Genomic DNA, 7,895 nt, shown 5'->3' on the forward strand with positions numbered 1-7,895 from the left:
GGTGTGGTTAAATTGGCAAAAAATACACACATTTCTTCACACAGGGTCGTGGGGTGAGACAGGGATGCAGCTTAAGCCCCACCCTCTTCAACATATATATCAACAAATTGGTAAGGGCACTATTACAGTCTGCAGCACCCGGCCTCAACCTACTAGAATTTGAAGTCAAATGTCTACTGTTTGCTGATGATCTGGTGCTTCTGTCCCCAACCAAGGACGGCCTACAGCAGCACCTAGATATTCTGCACAGATTCTGTTAGACCTGGGCCCTGACAGTAAATCTAAGTAAGACAAAAATAATGGTGTTCCAAAAAAAGTCCAGTCGCCAGGACCACGAATACAAATTCCATCTAGACACTGTTGCCCTAGAGCACACAAAAAACTATACATACCTCGGCCTAAACATCAGCACCACAGGTAACTTCCACAAAGCTGTGAACGATCTGAGAGACAAGGCCTTCTATGCCATCAAATGCCATCAAAAGGAACAAAAGGAACATAAAAGTCGACATACCAATTAGGATCTGGCAAAAAAAATCCTTGAATCAGTTATAGAGCCCATTGCCCTTTATGGTTGTGAGGTCTGAGGTCCGGTTCCCTATAGGTTCCCCAGATGAATGCCGTCCACAGGCACGGTCTTGGTCTCCAGGGCGGTAACCAGCAAACAGCTGGAGGCAGGGCTTTCTCCTATAGAGCTCCATTTTTATGGAACTGTCTGCCTACCCATGTCAGAGACGCAAACTCGGTCTCAACCTTTAAGTCCTTACTGAAGACTCATCTCTTCAGTGGGTCATATGATTGAGTGTAGTCTGGCCCAGGAGTGGGAAGGTGAACGGAAAGGCTCTGGAGCAACGAACCACCCTTGCTGTCTCTGCCTGGCCGGTTCCCCTCTTTCCACTGGGATTCTCTGCCTCTAACCCTATTACAGGGGCTGAGTCACTGGCTTACTGGGGCTCTCTCATACCGTCCCTGGAGGGGGTGCGTCACCTGAGTGGGTTGATTCACTGATGTGGTCATCCTGTCTGGGTTGGCGCCCCCCCCTTGGGTTGTGCCGTGGCGGAGATCTTTGTGGGATATACTCAGCCTTGTCTCAGGATGGTAAGTTGGTGGTTGAAGATATCCCTCTAGTGGTGTGGGGGCTGTGCTTTGGCAAAGTGGGTGGGGTTATATCCTTCCTGTTTGGCCCTCTCCGGGGGTGTCCTCGGATAGGGCCACAGTGTCTCCTGACCCCTCCTGTCTCAGCCTCCAGTATTTATGTTGCAGTAGTTTATGTGTTGGGGGGCTAGGGTCAGTTTGTTATATCTGGAGTACTTCTCCTGTCCTATTCGGTGTCCTGTGTGAATTTAAGTGTGCTCTCTCTAATTCTCTCTTTCACTCTTTCTCTCTCTCGGAGGACCTGAGCCCTAGGACCATGCCTCAGGACTACCTGACATGATGACTCCTTGCTGTCCCCAGTCCACCTGGCCGTGCTGCTGCTCCAGTTTCAACTCTTCTGCCTTATTATTATTCGACCATGCTGGTCATTTATGAACATTTGAACATCTTGGCCATGTTCTGTTATAATCTCCACCCGGCACAGCCAGAAGAGGACTGGCCACCCCACATAGCCTGGTTCCTCTCTAGGTTTCTTCCTAGGTTTTGGACTTTCTAGGGAGTTTTTCCTAGCCACCGTGCTTCTACACCTGCATTGCTTGCTGTTTGGGGTTTTAGGCTGGGTTTCTGTACAGCACTGAGATATCAGCTGATGTACGAAGGGCTATATAAATACATTTGATTTGATTTGATTTAACCGTGGGGTTACAGCAGCGAGACAAGGCATCCGATGTTCTTGGACTCCGGCCGGTAGCCAGTGCCTCCATTCCTGATGGAACTCACACTTTTCCGCCTTAACAAACAAATGGTTCTCCAGAAAGTGCTGGAGAACCTGTCAGACGTGGAGCACGTGTTCTTGGTGGGAGCGGGAGAAGACGATGGCGTCCATCAATGTAGATGAAGATGAACGCGGAGTACATCATTCACAAGAGCCTGGAACACGGCAGGGGCATTGGTGAGGCCAAAAGGCATGACCAGATATTCGTAGTGGCCGCTGGACGTGTTGAAGGCGGTCTTCCACTCGTTCCCCACTCGTATCCGCACCAGGTGGTAGGCGTATTGTAGATCCAGCTTGGAGAAAACAATGGCCCCCTGGAGCGGCTCGAAGGCCGAGGAAATGAGTGGTAACGGATAACGTTTCTTCACAGTAATGTCATGGAGTCCCCGGTAGTCAATGCACGGGCACAGGTTCTTGTCCTTTTTCTCCACGAAGAAGAAACCTGTACCAGCGGGAAAGGAAGAGGGACGGATAAATCCTGTAGCTAGTGAGTCCCCAATGTAGGTCTCCATAGCCTTGGTCTCTGGTCCCGACAGAGAGTACAGATGTTCCCGGGGCGGCATGGTGCAAGGGAGAAGGTCAGTCCCGCAGTCATAGGGGCGGTGCGGCAGAAGAAAAGATGCCCAAAGACTTGCTGAACACCTCACGGACTCCAGCCCATGATAGCGCCCGTAGACCAGTTGATGAGGGTATTGTGTCGCCGGAGCCAGGAGAATTCCAAAACCATGGGAATCTGGGGGGGCTTAATGAGCAGAAATTGAATGGTGTCGCAGTGATTCTGTGACACACGTAAGTTGATGGGAGTGGTGTTATGGGTGACCCGACCTATAGAACGCCTGCCCAGCGCTCTGACATCCATGGGAATGGAGAGAGGCTGAGTGGAGATGCAGAATGGCATGAAAATGGGTGCGAGTAAGGGAAGCAGAAAAGTTCTCCATATGGCCCACTACTCAATACAGACTTTGTGTTGATCCTGTGTTGCCATTCCGCTGGCCCGGATCTGCCTATGTAACCGGTTCTGTATTGCTTTCTGCATTGTGTTCTGGTTCTGGTGTAGGTGGAAGATAAGGCTCTGGACACAATTCTGTCGGTTCTTTTTTAATGACTGCGTGGAATGCAAATACAAGGCAAAAGTTAATGCTGCCGTCTGGACTCCATACAAGTACATTTGCCTCTCCTCATCACACTCTGAGCAAACTTCTTCAGTAGTAAAAGTAAAACAAAAAATATATATTACAAAATGTACATGTTCATATTTTCAAAAGACTCACATTTAGTTTTATAAATGCTGTACATCAATACACTAAGTGTTAAATATTTCTTAGAAAGTGTACTATTGTACCATTATACCTGAGGCAACAACGCCATTTTTGACATGTAAAATGAACGACAGCTAACTAGGCACATTAAACATGAAATACAAAATCGTCACATTTTACAACATACCTACATGGAATGGATACCAATACAAGGAAAAAGTTAATGCTGCCTTCTGGACTCCATACAAGTACAGTTGAAGTCGGAAGTTTACAATTGGAGGTGTACCTGTGGATATATTTCAAGGCCTTCCTTCAAACTCAGTGCCTCTTTGCTTGACATCATGGGAAAACTTAAAGAAATCAGCCAAGACCTCATAAAAACAATTGTAAACCACCAAAAGTCTGGTTCATCCTTGGGAGCAATTTCCAAACACCTGAAGGTACCACGTTCATCTGTACAAACAATAGTACGCAAGTGTAAACACCATGCAGCCGTCATACCGCTCAGGAAGGAGACGTGTTCTGTTTCCTAGAGATGAATGTACTTTGGTGCGAAAAGTGCAAATCAATCCCAGAACAACAGTAAAGGACCTTGTGAAGATTCTGGAGGAAACAGGTACAAAAGTGTCTATACCCACAGTAAAATGAGTCCAAAATCGACATAACCTGAAAAGCCGCTCAGCAAGGAAGAAGCCACTGCTCCAAAACCGCCTTAAAAAAGCCAGACTAAGGTTTGCAACTGCACATGGGGACAAAGATCGTACCTTTTGGAGAAATGTCCTCTGGTCTGACGAAACAAAAATAGAACTGTTTGACCATAATGACCATCTTAATGTTTGGAGGAAAAAGGGGGAGGCTTGCAAGCCGAAGAACACCATCCCAACCGTGAAGCACGGGGGTGTAACAATCGTCGAAATGGGTAGACCAAGGCGCAGCATGATTTGGGTTCGTCATACTTTATTTAAATGTGAACCAGCAACAAAACAATAAAGCGAAACAAACAAACGAACGTACAGCCTTATAGGGATCAAAAGCAACAATACAAAAACACCTAGATTACCCACCCAAGTCACTATCACACCCCAACCAACACAGAGAAAAAACAGCTTACTATGGTCAGGGTGTGACAGTAACTCCCCCAAAGGTGCGGACTCCGACCGCAAAACTTGACTCAATAGGGCAGGGAGTCAGAGGCAGCTCCGGTGCGGGACGAAGTATCCACTCCACTCGCAGATACGTCTTCATCCATGGAGGCTCTTGTGCCGGGATCATCATCGGAAGCTCTGGACTGCAGATCGTCTCCGGAGGCTCTGGACCACTGATCGTTGCTGGAGGCTTCGTTGCTGGAGGCACCGGACCGTGGCTCTGGACAGGGAACCCCCGCTGGAGGTTCTGGACTGCAGCTCGTCGCTGGAGGCTCTGGACTGCGGACCATCGCTGGGGGCACCGGACTGTGGACCGTCGCTGGAAACTCCGGACTGTGGACCGTTGCTGGAGGCTCCGGACTGCGGACCATCGCTGGGGGCACCGGACTGCGGACCATCGCTGGGGGCACCGGACTGCGGACCATCGCTGGGGGCACCGGACTGTGGACCATCGCTGGGGGCTCCGGACTGGGGACCGTCGCTGGTGGCTCCGGACTGTAGACCGGCTCAGGAGGTTCCTGACTGTAGACCGGCTCAGGAGGTTCCGGACTGTAGACCGTCTCAGTAGGTTCCGGACTGTAGACCGTCTCAGTAGGTTCCGGACTGTAGACCGTCTCAGGAGGTTCCGGACTGTGGACCGTCTCAGGAGGTTCCGGACTGTGGACCGTCGTTTGAGGTTCCGGACTGTGGCCCGTCGTTGGAGGTTCCGGACTGTGAAACTTCGCCGGAAGGTCTGGACTGGGGACCGTCGCTGAAGGCTCCGGACTGTAGACCGTCTCAGGAGGTTCCGGACTGTGGCCCGTCGTTGAAGGTTCCAGACTGTGGCCCGTTGTTGGAGGTTCTGGACTGTGAAACTTCGCCGGAAGCTCTGGACTGTGAACTGTCGCCGGAAGCTCTGGACTGGGAACTGTCGCCGGAAGCTCTGGAGGCCTGATGCGTTGGACCGGTACAGGTGGCACCGGTCTGATGACACGCACCTCAGGGCGAGTGCGGGGAAGAGGCACAGGGCTCTAACTCCTCCAGCTCCACAATGAAATAGGGGGCAGGCCAGGCAGCAGGCTGTTAGCCAGCCTGCCAGCTTAGTGGAGTTTGCCACTAGCACAGTCAGTGTAGTCAGCTCAGCTATCCCCATTGAGACCGTGTCTGTGCCTCGACCTGGGTTGGGCAAAACTAAACATGGCAGTGTTCGCCTTAGCAATCTCACTAAGATAAAGAACTCCCCCATTCCGGTAATATTTGAAAGAGATTGTGATACCTCACATCTCAAAATAGGGCTACTTAATGTTAGATCCCTTACTTCAAAGGCAAGTATCTTCAATGAACTTATCACTGATCATAATCTTGATGTGATTGGCCTGACTGAAACATGGCTTAAGTCTGATGAATTTACTGTGTTAAATGAGGCCTCACCTCCGGGTTACACTAGTGACCATATCCCCCGTGCATCCCGCAAAGGCGGAGGTGTTGCTAACATTTACGATAGTAAATTTCAATTTACCCCAAAACAAATGACGTTTTCGTCTTTTGAGCTTCTAGTCATGAAATCTATGCAGCCTACTCAATCACTTTTTATAGCTACTGTTTACAGGCCTCCTGGCCCATATACAGCATTCCTCATTGAGTTCCCTGAATTCCTATCGGACCTTATAGTCATAGCAGATAATATTCAAATTTTTGGTGACTTTAATATTCACATGGAAAAGTCCACAGACCCACTCCAAAAGGATTTCGGAGCCATCATCGACTCAGTGGGTTTTGTCCAACATGTCTCTGGATCTACTCACTGTCACAGTCATACTCTGGAGCTAGTTTTGTCCCATGGAATAAATGTTGTGGGTCTTAATATTTTTCCTCATAATCCTGGACTATCGGACCACCATTTTATTACGTTTGCAATTGCAACAAATAATCTGCTCAGACCCCAACCAAGGAGCATCAAAAGTCGTGCTATAAATTCACAGACAACTCAAAGATTCCTTGATGCCCTTCCAGACTCCCTCTGTCTACCCAAGGACGTGAGAGGACAAAAATCTGTTAACCACCTAACTGAGGAACTCAATTTAACCTTGCGCAATACCCTAGATGCAGTTGCACCCCTAAAAACATTTGTCACAAGAAACTAGCTCCCTGGTATACAGAAAATACCCGAGCCCTGAAGCTTCCAGAACACTGGAAAATAAATGGTGCCACACCAAACTGGAAGTCTTCTGACTAGCTTGGAAAGACAGTACCGTATCGAAGAGCCCTCACTGCTGCTCCACCAAACTGGAAGTCTTCCGACCAGCTTGGAAAGGCAGTACCGTGCAGTATCGAAGAGCCCTTACTGCTGCTCCACCAAACCGGAAGTTTTTCTTACTAGCTTGGAAAGACAGTACTGTGCCGTACCGAAGAGCCCTCACTGCTGCTCCACCAAACTGGAAGTCTTCTGACTAGCTTGGAAAGACAGAACCGCGCAGTACCGAAGAGCCCTCACTGCTGCTCCACCAAACTGGAAGTCTTCTGACTAGCTTGGAAAGACAGAACCGCGCAGTACCGAAGAGCCCTCACTGCTGCTCCACCAAACTGGAAGTCTTCTGACTAGCTTGGAAAGACAGTACTGTGCTGTATCGAAGAGCCCTCACTGCTGCTCCACCATCCTATTTTTCCAACTTAATTGAGGAAAATAAGAACAATCCGAAATTTATTTTTCAGACTGTCGCAAAGCTAACTAAAGCAGCATTCCCCAAGAGAGGATGGCTTTCACTTCAGCAGTAATAAATTAATGAACTTGAGGAAAAGATCATGATTTTTAGGAAGCAAATTACGGACTCCTCTTTAAATCTGCGTATTCCTTCAAAGCTCACTTGTCCTGAGTCTGCACAACTCTGCCAGGACCTAGGATCAAGAGAGACGCTCAAGTGTTTTAGTACTATATCTCTTGATGCAATGATGAAAATAATCATGACCTCTAAACCTTCAAGCTGCATACTGGACCCTATTCCAACTAAACTACTGAAAGAGCTGCTTCCTGTGCTTGGCCCTCCTATGTTGAACATAATAAACGGCTCTCTATCCACCGGATGTGTACCAAACTCACTGAAAGTGGCAGTAATAAAGACTCTCTTGAAAAAGCCAAACCTTGACCCAGAAAATATTTAAAAAACTATCGGCCTATATCTAATCTTCCATTCCTCTCAAAATTTTTAGAAAAGGCTGTTGCCTTCCTGAAGACAAACAATATATACGAAATGGTTCAGTCTGGTTTTAGACCCCATCATAGCACTGGGACTGCACTTGTGAAGGTGGTAAATTACCTTTTAATGGCATCAGACCGAGGCTTTGCATCTGTGCTCGGGCTCCTAGACCTTAGTGCTGCTTTTGATATCATCGATCACCACATTCTTTTGGAGAGATTGGAAACCCAAATTGGTCTACACTGACAAGTTCTGGCCTGGTTTAGATCTTATCTGTCGGAAAGATATCAGTTTGTCTCTGTGAATGGGTTGTCCTCTGACAAATCAACTGTAAATGTCGGTGTTCCTCAAGGTTCCGTTTTAGGACCACTATTGTTTTCACTATATATTTTACCTATTGGGGATGTCATTCGAAAACATAATGTTAACTTTCACTGCTATGCGGATG

The sequence above is a fragment of the Oncorhynchus clarkii genome, chromosome 6 (assembly GCF_045791955.1).
Source record: "Oncorhynchus clarkii lewisi isolate Uvic-CL-2024 chromosome 6, UVic_Ocla_1.0, whole genome shotgun sequence".
NCBI classification, from domain to species: Eukaryota; Metazoa; Chordata; class Actinopteri; order Salmoniformes; family Salmonidae; genus Oncorhynchus; species Oncorhynchus clarkii.